The sequence below is a fragment of the Hyla sarda genome, chromosome 9, assembly GCF_029499605.1.
Source record: "Hyla sarda isolate aHylSar1 chromosome 9, aHylSar1.hap1, whole genome shotgun sequence".
NCBI lineage: Eukaryota > Metazoa > Chordata > Amphibia > Anura > Hylidae > Hyla > Hyla sarda.
This window is the reverse complement of record NC_079197.1, coordinates 54,017,747-54,040,787: the sequence shown is the minus strand read 5'-3', so window position 1 is coordinate 54,040,787 and position 23,041 is coordinate 54,017,747.

Here is a 23,041-nt window from a genome sequence, read left to right as displayed (position 1 = left end):
CCAGGGTAATTCTTCCGTTGGCGAGTACGCCGTGCAATTCCGTACTCTTGCTTCAGAACTTTCCTGGAATAATGAGGCCCTCTGCGCGACCTTTAAAAAAGGCCTATCCAGCAACATTAAAGATGTTCTGGCCGCACGAGAAATTCCTGCTAACCTACATGAACTCATTCATCTAGCCACTCGCATTGACATGCGTTTTTCCGAAAGGCGTCAGGAGCTCCGCCAGGATATGGACTTTGTTCGCACGAGGCGTTTTTTCTCCCCGGCTCCTCTCTCCTCTGGTCCTCTGCAATCCGTTCCTGTGCCTTCCGCCGTGGAGGCTATGCAAGTTGACCGGTCTCGCCTGACACCTCAAGAGAGGACACGACGCCGCATGGAGAATCTCTGCCTGTACTGTGCCGGTACCGAACACTTCCTGAAGGATTGTCCTATCCGTCCTCCCCGCCTGGAAAGACGTACGCTGACTCCGCACAAAGGTGAAACAGTCCTTGATGTCAACTCTGCTTCTCCACGTCTTACTGTGCCTGTGCGGATATCTGCCTCTACCTTCTCCTTCTCCACTAAGGCCTTCTTGGACTCCGGATCTGCAGGAAACTTTATTTTGGCCTCTCTCATCAACAGGTTCAACATCCCAGTGACCAGTCTCGCCAGACCTCTCTACATCAATTGCGTTAACAATGAAAGATTGGACTGTGCCGTGCGTTACCGCACGGAACCCCTCCTAATGTGCATCGGACCTCACCACGAAAAAATTGAGTTTTTGGTCCTCTCCAATTGCACTTCCGAAATTCTCCTTGGACTACCCTGGCTTCAACACCATTCCCCAACCCTGGATTGGTCCACAGGGGAGATCAAGAGTTGGGGTCCCTCTTGTTTCAAGGACTGCCTTAAACCGGTTACCAGTACTCCTTGCCGTGACCCTGTGGTTCCCCCTGTAACCGGTCTCCCTAAGGCCTATATGGACTTTGCGGATGTTTTTTGCAAAAAACAAGCTGAGACTCTACCTCCTCACAGGCCTTATGACTGTCCTATTGACCTCCTCCCGGGCACTACTCCACCCCGGGGCAGAATTTATCCTCTCTCTGCCCCAGAGACTCTTGCTATGTCTGAGTACATCCAGGAAAATTTAAAAAAGGGCTTTATCCGCAAATCCTCCTCTCCTGCCGGAGCCGGATTTTTCTTTGTGTCCAAAAAAGATGGCTCCCTATGTCCTTGCATTGACTACCGCGGTCTTAATAAAATCACGGTAAAGAACCGCTACCCTCTACCTCTCATCTCTGAACTCTTTGATCGCCTCCAAGGTGCCCACATCTTTACCAAACTGGACTTAAGAGGTGCTTATAATCTCATCCGCATCAGAGAGGGGGATGAATGGAAAACGGCATTTAACACTAGAGATGGACACTTTGAGTATCTGGTCATGCCCTTTGGCCTGTGCAACGCCCCTGCCGTCTTCCAAGACTTTGTTAATGAAATTTTTCGTGATCTCTTATATTCCTGTGTTGTTGTGTATCTGGACGATATCCTGATTTTTTCTGCCAACCTAGAAGAACACCGCCAGCATGTCCGCATGGTTCTTCAGAGACTTCGTGACAATCAACTTTATGCCAAAATGGAGAAATGTCTGTTTAAATGTCAATCTCTTCCTTTCCTAGGATACTTGGTCTCTGGCCAGGGACTACAAATGGATCCAGACAAACTCTCTGCCGTCTTAGATTGGCCACGCCCCTCCGGACTCTGTGCTATCCAACGTTTTTTGGGGTTCGCCAATTATTACAGACAATTTATTCCACATTTTTCCACCATTGTGGCTCCTATCGTGGCTTTAACCAAAAAGAATGCCAATCCTAAGTCATGGCCTCCTCAAGCGGAAGACGCCTTTAAACAGCTCAAGTCTGCCTTTTCTTCAGCTCCCGTGCTCTCCAGACCTGACCCATCTAAACCCTTCCTATTGGAGGTTGATGCCTCCTCAGTAGGAGCTGGAGCGGTCCTTCTACAAAAAAATTCTTCCGGGCATGCTGTTACTTGTGGTTTTTTTTCTAAGACCTTCTCTCCGGCGGAGAGGAACTACTCCATCGGGGATCGAGAGCTACTAGCCATTAAATTAGCACTTGAGGAATGGAGGCATCTGCTGGAGGGATCAAGATTTCCAGTTATTATTTACACCGATCACAAGAACCTCTCCTATCTCCAGTCTGCCCAACGGCTGAATCCTCGCCAGGCCAGGTGGTCTCTGTTCTTTGCCCGATTTAATTTTGAAATTCACTTTCGGCCTGCCGATAAGAACATTAGGGCCGATGCTCTCTCTCGTTCCTCGGATGCCTCGGAAGTAGAGCTCTCTCCGCAACACATCATTCCTCCTGACTGCCTGATCTCCACTTCTCCAGCCTCCATCAGGCAAACTCCTCCAGGGAAGACCTTCGTCTCTCCACGCCAATGCCTCGGAATCCTCAAATGGGGTCACTCCTCCCATCTCGCAGGTCATGCGGGCATCAAGAAATCCGTGCAACTCATCTCTCGTTTCTATTGGTGGCCGACTCTGGAGACGGATGTTGTGGATTTTGTGCGAGCCTGCACTGTCTGTGCCCGGGATAAGACTCCTCGCCAGAAGCCCGCTGGTCTTCTTCATCCTCTGCCTGTTCCCGAACAGCCTTGGTCTCTGATTGGTATGGACTTTATTACAGACTTACCCTCATCCCGTGGCAACACTGTTGTTTGGGTGGTCGTTGATCGATTCTCCAAGATGGCACATTTCATCCCTCTTCCTGGTCTTCCTTCTGCGCCTCAGTTGGCAAAACAATTTTTTGTACACATTTTTCGTCTTCACGGGTTGCCCACGCAGATCGTCTCGGATAGAGGCGTCCAATTCGTGTCTAAATTCTGGAGGGCTCTCTGTAAACAACTCAAGATTAAATTAAACTTTTCTTCTGCTTATCATCCTCAATCCAATGGGCAAGTAGAAAGAATTAACCAGGTCCTGGGTGATTATTTACGGCATTTTGTTTCCTCCCGCCAGGATGACTGGGCAGATCTTCTACCATGGGTCGAATTCTCATATAACTTCAGAGTTTCTGAATCTTCTTCCAAATCCCCATTTTTCGTGGTGTACGGCCGTCACCCTCTTCCCCCCCTCCCTACTCCCTTGCCCTCTGGTGTACCCGCTGTGGATGAAATATCTCGTGATCTTTCCACCATATGGAAAGAGACCCAAAATTCTCTCTTACAGGCTTCATCACGCATGAAGAAGTTTGCTGATAAGAAAAGAAGAGCTCCCCCCATTTTTTCTCCCGGAGACAAGGTATGGCTCTCCGCTAAATATGTCCGCTTCCGTGTTCCCAGCTACAAATTGGGACCACGCTATCTTGGTCCTTTCAAAATTTTGTGCCAGATTAATCCTGTCTCTTATAAACTTCTTCTCCCTCCTTCTCTTCGTATTCCTAATGTCTTTCACGTTTCTCTTCTTAAACCACTCATCATCAACCGTTTCTCTCCTAAACTTATCTCTCCCACTCCTGTCTCCGGTTCTTCAGACATCTTTCCCGTAAAGGAGATACTGGCCTCCAAAAAGGTCAGAGGAAAAACCTTCTTTTTGGTTGACTGGGAGGGCTGTGGTCCTGAAGAGAGATCCTGGGAACCTGAGGACAATATCCTAGATAAAAATCTGGTCCTCAGGTTCTCAGGCTCCAAGAAGAGGGGGAGACCCAAGGGGGGGGGGTACTGTTACGCCGAGCGCTCCGGGTTCCCGCTCCTCCCCGGAATGCTCGCTACACTCTCGCTCCCGCAGCGCCCCGGTCAGATCCACTGACCGGGTGCGCTGCGATACCGCCTCCAGCCGGGATGCGATTCGCAATGCGGGTGGCGCCCGCTCGCGATGCGCATCCCGGCTCCCGTACCTGACTCGCTCTCCGTCGGTCCTGTCCCGGCGCGCGCGGCCCCGCTCCCTAGGGCGCGCGCGCGCCGGGTCTCTGCGATTTAAAGGGCCACTGCGCCGCTGATTGGCGTAGTGCTTCTAATCAGTGTGTTCACCTGTGCACTCCCTATGTATACCTCACTTCCCCTGCACTCCCTCGCTGGATCTTGTTGCCATTGTGCCAGTGAAAGCGTTCCCTTGTGTGTTCCTAGCCTGTGTTCCAGACCTCCTGCCGTTGCCCCTGACTACGATCCTTGCTGCCTGCCCCGACCTTCTGCTACGTCCGACCTTGCTTCTGTCTACTCCCTTGTACCGCGCCTATCTTCAGCAGTCAGAGAGGTTGAGCCGTTGCTAGTGGATACGACCTGGTCACTACCGCCGCAGCAAGACCATCCCGCTTTGCGGCGGGCTCTGGTGAATACCAGTAGTGACTTAGAACCGGTCCACTAGCACGGTCCACGCCAATCCCTCTCTGGCACAGAGGAACCACCTCCTGCCAGCCGGCATCGTGACAATTGCTTTATTGCAGGAGACACACCTGGGGGAGGAGGATTTTTTTAGACTCAGACAGATGTGGGTGGGAGCGGTATATGGTTCACCAGCGGTGAATGGGAAGGCAGGGGTTGTAGTTCTCATCAGAAAGTCTTTCGCACACACTGTGATTTCCCAACAATCTGATAAAAATGGTAGGATGTGTCATATTGTACTGGACTCTGCTCTGGGACGGTTAAGCTTGTACAATATTTACGCCCCTAATGATAATCGCACTCCATTCTTTCGCACCCTGCAGGACACTTTTGGAGATGACCGTGAACGAAATATATTGGTGGGCGGGGATTTCAATACAGTGCATTCTTGCAGGGAGGATAGAAAGAGAACAGCTGAGGGGGAGGGGCACAGAAGGGGTGAGGAAAACTGGCTGTCGGACTTACTTGAATGCACGAACTTCACGGACGTATGGAGGCACATGCACCCTGATGGTAGGGAATTTAGTTTTTATTCGGCAATGTGGAAAGCATGGTCTCGCATTGATTATTTTCTAGTTTCTCAGGCCTTGTTACCTAGGATAGAGAGAGCGGAATTGGCAGACATAGTAATTTCTGACCATGCACCATTGCTGATGGAGCTGACTTCGATTATACTTAAAGGAACCGATATCCTGTGGCGCTTCCCCTCGGCATTGGCCAAGGAGACCGATTTTCAGGCTCATCTCAATAGCTGGTGGATGGAATATCGGTCTACGAATGCGGAGCATGCTGCCAACCCAAGGCTGTTCTGGGATGCCGCGAAGGCTGTGCTGAGGGGGAGAGTCATGGCTTATGTAACCCACCGTAAAAGAAGCGCGACTTTAGTATTTCAGAAGGCGACTAATAACTTACGCAGTGCATACACTAATTTTCTGGCTGATCCGACTAATGGTAATAGGGAGGATTGGGTAAGGGCGAAGACTGACTTCGAACACTCTCAGGAACAGTTGGACACACTGTTTCGCGATCAACGGAATGCGACTTTATACAAATTTGGGAACAAGGCGGGGAAACTGATGGCTAACTTAGCGAAGGGATGGAGACCAGTGACGGACATCAGGGCATTGAAGGACAATGACGGTATGACTCAAACTCACCCGAAAGGTATCAACCAAATCTTGGGGGACTTTTACCAGCGTTTGTATAGGGGGAATGACCTTAATAGAGAGGAGGGACTTAAGTATTTAAGCTCACTAGACTTACCTCGAATGTCGGATGCGGCTTTAGAGTTGCTTAACCCCTTAAGGACACATGACGTACTGGAACGTCATGTGTCCACTCCCGATCTATAACGCGGGGCCACGGCGTGGCCCCGCGTCATAGCGGGTCGGGCCCGGCCTCTAACAACGGCCGGGACCCGTGGCTAATAGCGCGCGGCATTGATCGCTGTGCCGCGCGCTATTAACCCTTTAGACGCGGCGTTCAAAGTTGAACGCCGCGTCTAAAGTGAAACCGAAAGCATCCCGGCTAGCTCAGTGGGCTGTTCGGGATAGCCGCGGTGAAATCGCGGCATCCCGAACAGCTGACAGGACAGCGGGAGGGCCCCTACCTGCCTCCTCGCTGTCCGATCGCCGAATGACTGCTCAGTGCCTGAGATCCAGGCATGAGCAGTCATGCGGCAGAATCATCGATTACTGGTTTCTTATGAGAAACCAGTGATCAATGTAAAAGATCAGTGTGTGCAGTGTTATAGGTCCCTATGGGACCTATAACACTGCAAAAAAAAAGTGAAAAAAAAAAGTGAATAAAGATCATTTAACTCCTCCCCTATTAAAAGTTTGAATCACCCCCCTTTTCCAATAAAAAAAAAAACACAGTGTAAATAAAAATAAAAATAAACATATGTGGTATCACCGCGTGCGGAAATGTCCAAATTATAAAAATATATCATTAATTAAACCGCTCGGTCAATGGCGTGCGCGCAAAAAAATTCCAAAGTCCAAAATAGTGCATTTTTGGTCACTTTTTATATCATTTAAAAATGAATAAAAAGTGATCAATAAGTCCTATCAATGCAAAAATGGTACCGTTAAAAACTTCAGATCACGGCGCAAAAAATGAGCCCTCATACCGCCCCATACACGGAAAAATAAAAAAGTTATAGGGGTCAGAAGATGACAATTTTAAACGTATTAATTTTCCTGCATGTAGTTATGATTTTTTCCAGAAGTCCGACAAAATCAAACCTATATAAGTAGGGTATCATTTTAATCGTATGGACCTACAGAATACATATCATGTGTCATTTTTACCGAAAAATGTACTACGTAGAAACGGAAGCCCCCAAAAGTTACAAAACAGCGTTTTTTTTTTCAATTTTGTCGCACAATGATTTTTTTTCCCGCTTCACCATAGATTTTTGGGCAAAATGACTGACGTCATTACAAAGTAGAATTGGTGGCGCAAAAAATAAGCCATCATATGGATTTTTAGGTGTAAATTTGAAAGAGTTATGATTTTTTAAAGGCAAGGAGCAAAAAACGAAAATGCAAAAACGGAAAAACCTCCGGTCCTTAAGGGGTTAATGCTCCAATCACATTGGAAGACGTTAGTTCGGCTATACGGGGGTTGACAAGGGGGAAGGCACCGGGACCTGATGGTTTTGGCCCTGACTTTTACAAAACACTGGAGAAGGAAATTTCGCCTTCTTTAGTCCAGGTGTTCAATTCCATTCTGGCGGATGGGGGGATGCTGGCTTCGGGGGATATCGCCTACATTAAAGTAATACCGAAACCTGATAAACCTTCGGAGTTTGCCTCCTCTTATTGTCCGATCTCCCTCATTAACCAGGACTGTAAACTCTTATCAAAGATACTGGCGGACCGTTTGTCAAACTTTTTACCGACTCTGATAGGACACCATCAAGTGGGGTTTGTGAAGGGACGTTCAGCAGTTACAAATATACGGGCGGTCATAGCAGCTCAGGATATAGTCAGCAGACTTGACCACTCCAGGACACCCCCGGCACTGTTGGCAATCGATGCTGAGAAAGCTTTCGATAACATAAGCTGGGAGTGGTTGGGGGATGTTCTGGACGGATTTGGAATCAGGGGAACCTTCCGTAGGTACATTGACACCATATATAGAGCTCCCCTGGCGCGGGTGTACACGCCAGGTTTCTTGTCACAGCCTATCACATTGCAGAAAGGGACGCGTCAGGGGTGTCCTTTGTCTCCTCTCCTTTTTGACATGGCTTTGGAACCTCTGGCGCGTGCTCTTATACAATCAAGGGGATTCAGGGGAATAAAGGTGGGCTCACATGAATTAAAACTAACTTGCTTTGCGGATGATATGTTAGTATATCTAGATGATCCAGTATCGCATGTAGGAGTAGTCATGCAGGAATTGAGCCATTTTGGTTCATTCTCGGGTTTTAGGGTTAATTCGTCTAAGTGTCAACTGCTCTTTCTGGGATCGCAGGCGACTCCCTGCGTTTCTCAACTTGGTGTGACAGTGGCGAAGTCGCAGATAACATATCTAGGGATCAAAATAGGGAAGACTACTGCTGACCTGTATAAATTAAACTATCTCCCAATATTTACTAAAATTAAAAATGACCTAGTCAGATGGCATACACTACCCCTGTCGTTGGTGGGAAGGGCACACTCAGTGAAGATGATGTGCTTTGGAAAATTGTTGTACCCCTTGCAGACGATTCCCCTTCTGCTCAAGCATACGGATGTCCGTCTTCTTCAGTCATGGATTGTGGGGTTTTTGTGGAAGGGGAAGCGCCCTAGAATAGCATATAAAAAGCTACAATTGGGTAAACATTTGGGGGGTTTGAACATGCCCTGTGTTAGAACATCTTGTGGCTCTCCTTCGACATGTGGGGGATTGGGCACTGGACTGCTCCTACTTCTCTAACTTGTCGCTGGACAAGCAGCTGGCTGCTCCGTGGGATCTCACTGCTTTGCTACATGCGAAATTCTCTGAATTACCCATAGAAATAAAACGAAGTGCTCTCTTGCGGGATACCATCGCTGCGTGGAAGGCGGTCCGGAAGCTATATCATCTGCCCTTCAGTATTTCACCCATAATGTCCTTATGGCACTCCCCCTTCTTTTCATTGGGTTCTGAAAATAAACTATATGACGGATGGAGGGAGGGAGGAATACGCACAGTAGGAGACTTGCTGACTTCTCCGGGGGGAACGTTATATACCTGGAATGACTTGAGAGACAAATACAACTTCCCAGCATCACAGGCCCTCCAGTTCTATCAGATAAAATCGTTTTGTAGGTCTAGGGCCCAACAGTTTGACAATTTACCAGAAGAAACACACTTTACTGAACCATTGGGCCAGGCCACGTCCTGTCGTGCTTTGTCTCACCTGTATAGAACTATTTGGGACAGGGACTCATTCACATATGCGTCTAAATTGTTTGATCATTGGACCCCGGTTTTAGGGCAGGATGAGGTAACTGAAAAGCTGAGGCAGGGCCTGAGACATGTGCGGGGGGCAGCGGTGAGCGAAGATTGGAGGGAGATGCATTTTAAAATTCTATATAAAGCAACGTACGCTTTTAACTTTTCACACTGGGAGGTGCCGCCTCATTATTTGACAGCTTGTTCAAAGTGTCAATTGAATAAGGCTGACCTGATGCACTGTCTCTGGCTTTGTGGACAGGTAAAAGATTACTGGAAATCTGTTCAAGAACTGATCTTTAAGGTGTGGGAAAGATAAATAAACTTAGAACCTATACATTACATATTTCATTATATTCCTATGGTCACTGCGTCAGGTGAAGCGTCTACTTTAGCGGCCAAAGATATTCATTTGCTGCTGCTAGTTGGAGTCAAATGCTTATTAAGACACTGGTTGGCAGCAACGATTCCAGGGATACAGGAGGTGACGTCCACATTTTTGCACCTGATGGACATGGAGTCTAGGGAGACGCTCAGGGACCCAGATAGAGGCACTAAGACATTTTTCAAAAAGTGGAGAGTGGTTATATCGAAATTAATGTCTGAAGAGGACAGACGGCGTCTGATGAATAAGTATAAAATGACAGAGTGGTATGCATTGGAAGCTCTTAAGGGCACCTTGGGTGCTCTGGCAGTTGATTAATCCAATGGAATACTCAGGGTCGATGCCTACACTCCTAATTGTACAAAGGAAAAGGTATATATTTTCTGAGGTCAGAGATCAGTATGAGCAAGTATGTAGATTATTGATGTTAATTGTTGGTTTTATTTACTTGTTTAACTGTTATATATAAAACAGGAATGGCTCACATGGGTAAACTAACAGACTTGCCTGCAATAGATGAAGATACCCGAATTTTCGGTATCGAAGAGGTTATAGACCTAATGTAATGAAAGGCGAGACAAGGGGAGTGGGATTATGTGTGTTATTATATTGCCTTTGGCTGTATATTTCCTTGTTTACATTCCTTGGAAAATAATAAAAATTGTTAATTTAAAAAAAAAAGAACGGGGTTCAGCGGGTTACCCGCACCTGTCGGTGAACGATAGACACACGCTGGTCTGTTCAGTGTAGCGCGCGTGCAGCCCCGGATATCTGAGGGCATAACACACCAATTGCTCGATCTCACGATTGATCGTGCAATGAAAGGGGTTATGAAAGCCTCTTGGGTACTGCTGATGCCTACTCCTGACTGCTCCGGTGTCTTTCAGGAACTACTTGACCTCATGATGCTTCTGGGCTTGGGCCTTAATTTTAGGATTTTTGAAATACATACATACATGCTTAATTAAAATTTCAACATTTATGGTGCAATGTATGGGGTTATTAAATACTCTTGGGTAGTGTTTTGTTCCAATTTACTGATAATTATCTCAGTAATAAACTTGAATTTTCCATAATAATAACCATTACACCATTGAACGCTTGTTGCGTGTGATTTTTTAATAAAAATTTCAAAAATAATACGGAGAAGGATGAACTCGGCTTCTTTATTTCATAAAAAAATATTTTAAAGAAGAATGTCTTTTGGTGGTCCACCGTCCTGCATTATAGAGTCTTCTGGACTCTTGGATATGCGCTTGTTCTTAACCCCTTAAGGACCAGGCCATTTTTCACTGTAGGACCAGAGCGTTTTTTGCACATCTGACCACTTTCACTTTAAGCATTAATAACTCTGGGATGCTTTTACCTTTCATTCTGATTCTAAGATTGTTTTTCGTGACATATTCAACTTTATGTTAGTGGAAAATGTTGTCAATACTTGCATCATTTCTTGGTGAAAAATTCCAAAATTTGATGAAAAAATTTAAAATTTAGCATTTTTCTAATTTTGAAGCTCTCTGCTTTTAAGGAAAATAGATACTGTATATACTCGAGTATAAGCCGAGTTTTTCAGCACGATTTTTCGTGCTGAAAACACCCCCCTCGGCTTATACTCGAGTGAACTCCCCCACCCGCAGTGGTCTTCAACCTGCGGACCTCCAGAGGTTTCAAAACTACAACTCCCAGCAAGCCCGGGCAGCCATCGGCTGTCCGGGCTTGCTGGGAGTTGTAGTTTTGAAACCTCCGGAGGTCCGCAGGTTGAAGACCACTGCGGCCTTCAACATCATCCAGCCCCCTCTCACCCCCTTTAGTTCTGAGTACTCACCTCCGCTCGGCGCTGGTCCAGTCCTGCAGGGCTGTTCGGAGAGGAGGTGGTCCGGTGGGATACTGGTTCCGGGCTGCTATCTTCACCGGGGAGGCCTCTTCTAAGCGCTTCGGGCCCGGCCTCAGAATAGTCACGTTGCCGTGACAACGACGCAGAGGTGCGTTCATTGCCAACGTACTTCTGCGTCATTGTCAAGGCAACGCCTCTATTCCGGGCCGGAAGCGCGGAGAAGAGGCGCCCCCGGTGAAGATAGCAGCCCGGACCACCTCCTCACCGGACCACCTCCTCTCCGGACAGCCCTGCAGGACCGGACCAGCGCCGAGCGGAGGTGAGTACTCAGAACTAAAGGGGGGTGAGAGGGGACTGGATGATGTTGAAGGCCGCAGTGGTCTTCAACCTGCGGACCTCCGGAGGTTTCAAAACTACAACTCCCAGCAAGCCCGGACAGCCGATGGCTGCCCGGGCTTGCTGGGAGTTGTAGTTTTGAAACCTCTGGAGGTCCGCAGGTTGAAGACCACTGAGGGCGAATGATGAGAAGAGGATGATGAAGGGGGGGTGTGGGGATGATGAAGGGGGGTGGGGATGATGAAGGGGGGGTGTGGGATGATTACAAGGGGATGATGAAGGGGGGATGTGTGGGATGATAAGGGGATGATGAAGGGGGGATGTGTGGGATGATAAGGGGATGATGAAGGGGGGATGTGCGGGATGATAAGGGGATGATGAAGGGGGGATGTGCGGGATGATAAGGGGATGATGAAGGGGGGATGTGTGGGATGATAAGGGGATGATGAAGGGGGGATGTGTGGGATGATAAGGGGATGATGAAGGGGGGATGTGTGGGATGATGACAAGGGGATGATGATGAGGATGTTAATGACGGGTCTGGATGATGACAGGGGGGGATGAGGTATTTCCCACCCTAGGCTTATACTCGAGTCAATAACTTTTCCTGGGATTTTGGGTTGAAATTAGGGGTCTCGGCTTATACTCGGGTCGGCTTATACTCGAGTATATACGGTATTCCAAATAAATTATAGTTTGATTCACAAACACAATATGTCACATTTGGAGAAGGAGTCACATTTGGATTTTGGAAAGCAAATTTTTCTGAAATTGTTTTTGGGGGGCATGTCACATTTAGGAAGCCCCTATGGTGCCAGGACTGAACCCCCCCCCCCCCCCCTTCCCCACATTGCATACTATTTTGGAAACTATACCCCTTAAGGAACGTAACAAGGGGTACAGTGAGCTTTAACGCCCCACAGGTGTTTGACAACTTTTCTTTAAAGTTGGATGTGTAAATAAATTTATTTTTTTCACTAAAATGCGGGTTTTCCCCCAAATTTTACTTTTTTTAAAGGGGTAATAGGAGAAAATGCCCCACAAAATTTGTAACCCCATCTCTTCTGAGTATGGAAATACCCCATCTGTGGACATCAAGTGCACTGCGGGCGCACTACAGGGCCCAGAAGAGAAGGAGTCCCATTTGGATTTTGGAAAGCAAATTTTTCTGAAATTGTTTTTGGGGGGCATGTCACATTTAGGAAGCCCCTATGGTGCCAGGACAGCAACCCCCCCCCCCCACATTGCATACTATTTTGGAAACTACACCCCTTAAGGAACGTAACAAGGGGTACAGTGAGCTTTAACGCCCCACAGGTGTTTGACGACTTTTCATTAAAGTTGGATGTGTAAATGAATTATTATTATTTTTATTAAAATGCTACTTTTCCCCCAAATTTTAAGTTTTTACAAGGGGTAATAGGAGAAATTCCCCACAAAATTTGTAACCCCATCTCTTCTGAGTATGGAAATACCCCATCTGCGGACGTCAAGTGCACTGCGGGCGCACTATAGGGCCCAGAAGAGAAGGAGTCACATTTGGATTTTGGAAAGCAAATTTTTCTGAAATTGTTTTTGGGGGGCATGTCACATTTAGGAAGCCCCTATGGTGCCAGGACAGCAACCCCCCCCCCCCACATGGCATACTATTTTGGAAACTTCACCCATTAAGGAACGTAACAAGGGGTACAGTGAGCTTCAACGCCCCACAGGTGTTTGACGACTTTTTGTTAAAGTTGGATGTGTAAATGAATTTTTTTTTTCACTAATATGCTGGTGTTCCCCCAAATTTTACTTTTTTACAAGGGGTAATAGGAGAAAATGCCCCACAAAATTTGTAACCCCATCTCTTCTGAGTATGGAAATACCCCATATGTGGACGTCAAGTGCACTGCGGGCGCACTACAGGGCTCAGAAGAGAAGGAGTCACATTTGGATTTTGGAAAGCAAATTTTTCTGAAATAGTTTTTGGGGGGCATGTCGCATTTAGGAAGCCCCTATGGTGCCTCGACAGCAACGCCCCCCCCCCCCCCACATGGCATACTATTTTGGAAACTACACCCCTTAAGGAATGTAACAAGGGGTCCAGTGAGCTTTAATGCCCCACAGGTGTTTGACGAATTTTCGTTAAAGTTGGATGTGTAAATAATTTTTTTTTTCACTAAAATTCTGGTTTTTGCAAAGGGTAATAGGAGAAAATGCCCCATGTGTGGACGTCAAGTGCACTGCGGGCGCACTACAATGCTCAGAAGAGCGCCTATGATGCCAGAACAGCAACCCCCCCCCCACATGGCATACTATTTTGGAAACTATACCCCTCAAGGAACATAACAAGGGGTACAGTGAGTCTTAACACCCCACAGGTGTTTGATAAATGTTCATTAAGTGGGGTGTGAAAAGGAAAAATTAGATTTTTTTACACTAAAATGCTTGGGTTTCCCCAAGTTTTTCATTTTCATAAGTGGTAAAAGGAGAAAATGTCATCGTAAATCTGTTGATACATTTATTTGGAGTAAGGACATACCTCATATTTTGATGTAAGCAGCTCTGAGGGTGCACACCAGGTTTTGGAGGAGCAGTATGTAGTGTGTGTTTGGTGACTGAGAGTGTGTGCCTTTATTATATAACGGTTTGTGATTAAAAATCACACACCGTTATGTGGGGTAAAAAAAAAAAAAGCTGCTGCGGCCAATGAAAAAGTGGGGAGCAAATCGCAGCGCCCTGAACCCCTAATAGGGCCCGGGTCACACTGAAAAAACTGCAGAGGACCCTCGGGGACCTATTAGGGGGTCAGGGGGGAGAATTTTTATTTTTTTACTTTCACTTTATTTTCCCTACCTGTCCCTGGGCTGGATTCTTTCCCTGTTCTATGGGGGCTTCTGATCTCCTGAGGGAGCTCCGATCTCGGCAGAGGGGGGTCCCTGGCTTCCTCCTGCAGCTCTGACCGCTGACTGAACTCAGCCAGCCACGGGAGCTGCAGGAGGATGCTGTTAACCCCTCCCCTGCCGGTTGCTATTGGTCCAGCCAATAGCAGCAATCCTGGGGAGGGGAACAAAATCGACACCTCCCCATAGATAGAGGAGGTGATTGGGGGTGTATCCTACACCCCTGATCACCTTGCATCTCCGGGTCAGTGGGTCACCCGTGACCCGCATCTCCGGAATCGCAGTAAATCGCAAGTGTGAATTCACTTGCGATTTTCTGCGATCGCCGACATGGGGGGGGTCTGATGACCCCCCCTGGGCATTTGCGCGGGGTGACTGCTGATCGATATCAGCAGTCACCCCCGGTTCGGTCCCCGCCCGGCGCGCGGCTGGGACCGAAATTCCCACGGACGTACGCGTACATCCTTGGTCCTTAACTACCAGGATGCTTAGACGTACGCGTACGTCCATGGTCCTTAAGGGGTTAACCAAAGGTACAAAAACAAAAAATGGCTGGTCAGGGCTATGGAGACGTTGCGCCTACATCTCACAACCACATGAGCCCTGTGGGTGCTTGTGAGGTTAGGTCCTTTGTACCAACACGGCGGGGTCCGGGACACAAATTTTGATTTAAATTTAGAATATAAAAATCAGACATTTCAATGGTCTCCTCATGCTGAAGCCAACTCCACGCTGCGTCATTCAGGTAATATATAGATAGCACCCGCTGTCCTAAATTTTCGTCAAAATTTTTCGGCAAAAATGTTTGTCTTTTCTACTAGGATTGTGAAGCTTTGGTGCATACTCATGCATCAGCAAACTCCAAGCTGTGTCATTCAGGCAATGTATGGTTTACTGATGGCGCTGCTGGTCCTGGGTCTGGGAATTTCTAATTTTCTCATAGGTAGCACCCGCTATCCAAAATCTTCTTCATAAATTTCGACAATTGTTGTGTTTTTTTGGTGGGATTATGAAGCCCTGGTGTGTACTCAGCCAACTCAAGCCTGTGTCATTCAGGCAATATATGGTTTACTGATGCCGCTGCTGGGCCTGGGTCTTGGAAATTCAAATGTTATCATAGGTAGCACCCGCTATCCAAAATCTTTGGTTTCAATTTCTTAATTCATCTTTTAATCTTAGGAATTTTGAAGGCCTAGTGCCTGCTCATGCTGCTGGCAACTCCGGGCTTTGCCATTTATCCACTATATGGTCTCCTCATGTTGCCAACACCTCCACGATGTGTCATTCAGCCACTATATGGTCTCCTCATGCTGCCAACATGTCCACACTGTGTCATTCAGCCACTATATGGTGTCCTCATGCTGCCAACACCTCCCCGCTGTGCCATTCAGCCACTATATGGTCTCCTCATGCTGCCAACATGTCCACACTGTGTCATTCAGCCTCTATATGGTGTCCTCATGCTGCCAACACCTCCACGCTGTGCCATTCGGCCACTATATGGTCTCATCATGCTGCCAACACCTCCACGATGTGTCATTCAGCCACTATATGGTCTCCTCATGCTGCCAACATGTCCACACTGTGTCATTCAGCCACTATATGGAGTTCTCATGCTGCCAACACCTCCACGCTGTGCCATTCAGACACTATATGGTCTCCTCATGCTGCCAACACCTCCGCGCTGTGTCATTTAGCCACTATATGGTCTCCTCATGCTGCCAACAGGTCCACACTGTGTCATTCAGCCACTATATGGTGTCCTCATGCTGCCAACACCTCCACGCTGTGCCATTCAGCCACTATATGGTCTCCTCATGCCGTCAACACCTCCATGCTGTGTCATTCAGCCACTATATGGTCTCCTCATGTTGCCATCATGTCCACAATGTGTCATTCAGCCACTATTTGGTGTCCTCATGCTGTCAACACCTCCACGCTGTGTCATTCAGCCACTATATGGTCTCCTCATGCTTCCAACACCTCCACGTTGTGTCATTCAGCCACTAAATGGTCTCCTCGTGCTGCCAACATGTCCATGCTATGTCATTCAGTCACTATATGGTCTCCTGACACTGATGCCACCACCAGGATCTGTCATTGTGCTGTTGTGATTCTAAAAGCGATGCCGGTAATCTGCATGTTATTCTGAATAACAGTATTATTTCACTCCATATGCGTTTTAGAACAGAGTATAGTGTTCTATACCCCTATAGAGGCTGTATGTAGGCTAGAAATAGCCTTTTTTAATATAGATTCGCCGCAAAAAAATTCGGATCGAAACAAACTTTTTCGGAAAATTCCGCGAATCAGACAAATGCTTCGTTACATACGGCAGTATGAAGAAGATGGACCGGAGGACCGATCAGCTGTAGTGGCGCTCCGCGGGAACCCAGGAAGGTGAGAGATGGTTCATTTTCACTTTTTTGCAGCCCGTGCATGACGGAGCAGAAATACCCTACACCAGAGTACTCCTTTAAGGTGAAAAAACGGGAGTCCTTATTGGGTTAATTTTAGTCAATGCATATGACTTGATATAGTTTTGTACGATTTGCATGATGTGAACCCAGCCCAGCCTAACCATAAGAGATTTTCCAAGAACAAGATACATCTTTACATGTTGTAATAGCACCATCTGGTGGTGAAAGATAAAATATATCCTTATGTAAATACATTCTAAGTACACTGATTATTACACTAGAGAAAATCTTACTGGGATATCAATATAATCTGGACAAACAGCATAAAGAAAAATGTAAGACAATATTACATAAAATATTGTATATATACTAAGAACCCACGAACCTCAGGATCAAGTCTACTGGGTAAAAGGAGGGCAGGATTTATACAAAACCAGCCAAATATATGCATAGTCATTACTAAATAAATTTATGTGAAAGGCACGCTTAGGTTTATCAATAGCATTTTTGTGCACATGTGACTGTTTGATCACTTTTTGAGCCATACAAATCCCCTGCAATGCTTCAAATGCCTTATCACTGCTGTATGCTGATACTGCAGTGAGAAGCTGTGAATTTCATAAGGGGCATACTAGAGCTGCCACAAGTGCTGGTATCTAATGGAACACCAGGTACCCTATCTGCAGCAATGCTATTAGCACATATCCCTGTATACTGTGCTACTGTTGTGAACTGTATAGTACTAAAGAAAAATAGTCAACAGTGATAGGGGTTTGTGTATAATAATAGAAGTGTACATAAAATATGCGTACCGGAATTTGAAGTGCTGTTGCGCGTGTCTATAAAGAAACTTTGTCGATAAGGCAAGAACAAAGGAATTGATATTAGAATGATTGGAGGACAGGCTGAACACTCTGTATAATAGGAATAAAAAAAAGTGTAGTAAATTGCTATTATTACCTGTATAGGGGCGCTTAGTATAAAAATGCACTCTCAATGAAAACTCTAATAATACCTGACGTAAAACATCGCCAGATATATGGTGTGTTCTGCCACCGTAAACACTGCTGGTCTTTGTAGTCGTTATATTAAAACGCCCTTGTTCATTCTAAAAACAGAGAACGGCAATCTAAAGGTTAAACTCAAGAAGTGGAAGCCAGATTTACTAAATTGTTGTAATGTCAAAAGTCGCAATCACTAGCTTAGGTATCCAGTAGTACAAGGGTTAATGCACAAGGTGTATTATCAATACATTACCAGCCGCTGCTGCCGTGATGTGTAGGAGGTCGTTGCGGTCTTGTCTAATGCCGATCTTACAACAGTCTTCCTGGATCCTGTATATATTGTCCGGATGGTTGATCGGGTCCTCCGCTTCAGTGCAGCGGGAGAATGCCAGGGCCGGTGGCATCTCAACCAGGCTGCTTGCGACTTCCGGGTTTGATGGTGGGTAGTGATGTCACTACGGCGGCTTCCGTGTACCACTATACCTTAACGCGTTTTGGAAACTATGGGGTGGTTTCCTTCGTCTGGAGTAGTGGCTGTGATGGTGCTGCCGACTCTCATACCCGTCAGTACGGTTGTGCTGGAGGTTAACCCTTTGTTGACTGTTGTAAATGGTGTTACATTAATGGATTTCGAACTGCAGGCTGATTGTTGCATCTGGATTAAAGGAAGCCAAATAATTCTAATTCTGAATTAAGTCTGTGTGGAATTAATGAACTCAGAAAATATATCAATTTTGATTTCATCCACAAGAGTTGTGCAATATAGTCGTTAACCCCCCCCCCCCCCACGACCTCCAATGGGGGATCACTTTCTCTATACCAAACAATATAGAGCCTGTGAATGATTGTTCGTGTTTTTCTTTAATGTATGGACAGGGGGTGTCCCTCGTACCCCTTTTGGATATTGTACAGATGTTACTTTATTCTTATCCCTAACTGTCACTTAGTCCGACCTACATATATTTTCATGCACGGACAGAGGATACCATATATCACTCCCCTAGTTTTACAGTAAATGTGATGTTTGATTTGGTATTGTCTGTTGGGCTTTTTACCATTAATGTGGGGGAGTTGTTATTTATGGCCTTAGATGCCCTGCATTGTCTGCATGGGTAGAATCCGTTTTTTATTTTGAGGAACATATTGTTACGCCGAGCGCTCTGGGTCCCTGCTCCTCCCTGGAGCGCTCGCGGCGTTCCTCTCTCTGCAGACCCGCTGACCAGGAGCGCTGCACTGACTCTGCCGGCGGGGATGCGACGTCCTGGTGGGGATGCAACGTCCCCGGCTGTCACGTCCTGGCGTATGCGGCTCCGCTCCTTAGGGCGCGCGCACGCCAGCTCTCTAAGATTTAAAGGGCCAGTGCACCAATGATTGGTGCCTGGCTCAATCAGTCTAATTAGCCTCCACCTGCTCCCTGTCTATTTAACCTCACTTCCCCCTCACTTCCTTCTCGGATCGTGTTGCCTTGTGCCAGAGAAAGCGTTATAGTGTTTGCCTTACCAGTGTTCCTGACCTCTTGCTATTGCTATTGACTACGAACCTTGCCGCCTGCCCCGACCTTCTGCTACGTCTGACCTTGCCTCTGCCTAGTCCTTCTGTCCCACGCCTTCTCAGCAGTCAGCGAGGTTGAGCCGTTGCCGGTGGATACGACCTGGTTGCTACCGCCGCAGCAAGACCATCCCGCTTTGCGGCGGGCTCTGGTGAATACCAGTAGCAACCTAGAACCGGTCCACCGACACAGTCCACGCCAATCCCTCGCTGACACAAAATTTCATTTTGGCCTCTTTTGTTAATAAGTTCAACATCCCTGTGACCCGTCTCGCCAAGCTGCTCTACATTTCCTCAGTCAACGGAGTGAAATTGGACTGCACTGTGCGTTACCGCACAGAACCCCTGCTCATGAGCATTGGACTGCATCATGAGAAAATTTAACTTTTTGTTTTGCCCAACTGCACCTCTGAAGTCCTCCTTGGTCTGCCATGGCTCCAACGCCACTCTCCTACCCTTGATTGGACCACCGGGGAGATCAAGAGCTGGGGTGCTTCTTGCCACAAAAAATGCCTCCCGTCTGCTCCCAGTCCCGTCAGGCAAGCCTCAGTGCCTCCTCCTACACCTGGTCTCCCCAAGGCCTATCAGGACTATGCTTTGCCTCCTCATAGCCTCCGTCCAGGTAACACTCTGCCCCATACCAAGCTTCACCCTCTGCCCCCCGTCCCCATTCCCACTCCTTCTGTACTGCCTGCCATTGATATGTATACCCAGGACCTCTCTGTCCTCCAGAAGGAGACTCTACAATCGCTCCCAAAGTCCTCGTCCTTGGTGGAGCGACAACCGGACAAAAAGAAGGGGAGATCTAAGGGGGGGGGGGTACTGTTACGCCAAGCGCTCCGGGTCCCTGCTCCTCCCCGGAGCGCTCGCAGCGTTCCACTCTCTGCAGCGCCCCGGTCAGACCCGCTGACCGGGAGCGCTGCACTGACTCTGCCGGCGGGTATGCGATTCGCATAGCGGGACGCGCCTGCTCGCGAATCGCATCCCAAGTCACTCACCTGTCCCGGTCCCCGGCTGTCACGTCCTGGCGCGCGCGGCTCCGCTCCTTAGGGCGCGTGCGCGCCAGCTCTCTAAAATTTAAAGGGCCAGTGCACCAATGATTGGTGCCTGGCCCAATCAGTCTAATTAGCCTCCACCTGCTCCCTGTCTATTTAACCTCACTTCCCCCTCACTTCCTTCCCGGATCTTGTTGCCTTGTGCCAGAGAAAGCGGTTTGCCTTACCAGTGTTCCTGACCTCTTGCTATTGCTATTGACTACGAACCTTGCCGCCTGCCCCGACCTTCTGCTACGTCTGATCTTGCCTCTGCCTAGTGCTTCTGTCCCACGCCTTCTCAGCAGTCAGCGAGGTTGAGCCATTGCCGGTGGATACGACCTGGTTGCTACCGCCGCAGCAAGACCATCCCGCTTTGCGGAGGGCTCTGGTGAATACCAGTAGCAACCTAGAACCGGTCCACCGACACGGTCCACGCCAATCCCTCGCTGACACAGAGGATCCACATCCAGCCTGCCGAATCCTGACACATATCTGTAGGGTTACTGGAGGTATGATTTTTCTTGATGGTTGGAGCTATCCAATTTCCAATATTTTGTGCTTTTTTATGTACAGAGGACGGAACAATCGGAATAAGGCCACCCACTACTTTCTAATTTTTTGACAGGTTCCAATGGAGCTTTACAATCTTGCGGATTAAAAAACTATGTTGACTATATTGAGTATTAGTGGGTATCTTGATGGGTAAATCATGGTTGTCCTCCATGTTTACTCCTTGGGAGTCATTTGTATGAATCTTCTGTGTTAAAGAGCACCTATCATCAACTAAACTTTCCCTAATCCCCCTACCCATCTGCCCCTGACTCTAACTATCTCTATCCCTGTATTTATTTTTGTTTAAAACCCCATGTAACTACCTTTTTCATAGCATCTTCGGTAGCTCAGTGTTGAGCAGTATACGAGGGCAGGAAGTGGGCGTGGCCCAGCAGGCGCAACGTCATCCGAAGCCTGGCCGGGCCAGCATCCGCCCTTCTTCCTGTAGGCTGCACTCCCTTTCTGTAGCGTGCATACAAGTGAAGCACAGGGGAGGGCCGGTGTGAGGTGGACGTCAATTCTTGTGTCCGCTCCTCCCCCAGCTCTCCTAAGATTTCCGAAGCTAGAGCTGGGGGAGGGCAGAGCAAGGAGAGAGAGGAGGTACACGCCCTCTCCCTGAGCTCCGGAGGATGCAGATCTCCACGGGGAGAAGTACACGCCCCCTCCCTCCTCTCCCCGAGCTGAAGACGTAGATCTCCATGGACAGTCAGAGCAGGGGAGAGAGGAGCACAGCTAGAGCTGGTCTAGAAGCCAGAGCACAGTTCCTCATCTCCCCTGCCTGAGCTCTGACTGTGGTTACTGTACACATGCTGGGGATTCATACACTGCAGGGACTGGGAATAAATCTCTTCCTGGGGATAATTTCTATGTGAGGAGGAGGAGGGGGTCCCTGTTATGTGTGTATGTATGCTGGGAGTTGTAGTCCCTGTTAGATGTGTGTGTGTGTGTGTGTGTGTGTGTATATGCTGGGAGTTTTAGTCTCTTTTAGGTGTGTGTGTGTGTGTGTGTGTGTATGTTGGGAGTTGTAGTCCCTTTTAGGTGTGTGTATGCTGGGAGTTGTAGTCCCTGTTAGGTGTGTGTGTATGCTGGGAGTTGTAGTCCCTGTTAGGTGTGTGTCTATATATGATGGGAGTTGTAGTTCCTGTTAGGTGTGTGTGTATGCTGGGAGTTGTAATCCCTGTTAGGTGTGTGTATGCTGTGAGTTGTAGTCCCTGTTAGGTAGGAGTGTGTATGGATGCTGGGAGTTGTAGTCCCTGTTAGGTGTGTATGTGTGTGTATGCTGGGAGTTGTAGTCCCTGTTAGGTGTGTGTATGCTGGGGGTTGTAGTCCCTGTTATATGTGTGTATGCTGGGGGTTGTAGTCCCTGTTAGGTGTGTGTGTGTGTGTGTGTGTGTATGCCGGGAGTTGTAGTACCTGTTAGGTGTGTGTATGCTGGGAGTTGTAGTCCTTGTTAGGTGTGTTTGTGTGTGTGTGTATGCTGGGAGTATTAATCCCTTTTAGGTGTGTGTGTGTGTGTGTGTGTATTCTGATAGTTGTAGTCCCTGTTAGGTGTGTGTGTGTATGCTGGGAGTTTTAGTCCCTGTTAGATGTGTGTATGCTGGGAGTTGTAGTCCCTGTTCAATGTGTGTGTGTGGGTTCATACAGGGAAGCAGAGATGCACGGGATCCATACAGGGAAGCAGAAATGCATGGGGTTCATACAGGGAAGCAGAGATGCACGGGGTTCATACAGGGAAGCAGAAATGCACGGGGTTCATACAGGGAAGCAGAGATGCACAGGGTTCATACAGGGAAGCAGAGATGCACAGGGTTCATACAGGGAAGCAGAGATGCACATGGTTCATACAAGGAAGCAGAGATGCACGGGGTTCATACAGGGAAGCAGAGATGCACGGGGATCATACAGGGAAGCAGAGATGCACGGGATCCATACAGGGAAGCAGAGATGCACGGCGTCCATACAGGGAAGCAGAGATGCACGGGGTTCATACAGGCAAGCAGAGATGCACGGGGTCCATACAGGGAAGCAGAGATGCCCGGGGTCCATACAGGAAAGCAGAGATGCACGGGGTCCATACAGGGAAGCAGAGATGCACGGGGTCCATACAGGGAAGCAGAGATGCACGGGGTCCATACAGGGAAGCAGAGATGCACGGGGTCCATACAGGGAAGCAGAGATGCACGGCGTCCGTACAGGGAAGCAGAGATGCACAGGGTTTGTACAGTGGTCTTCATGTCAGCG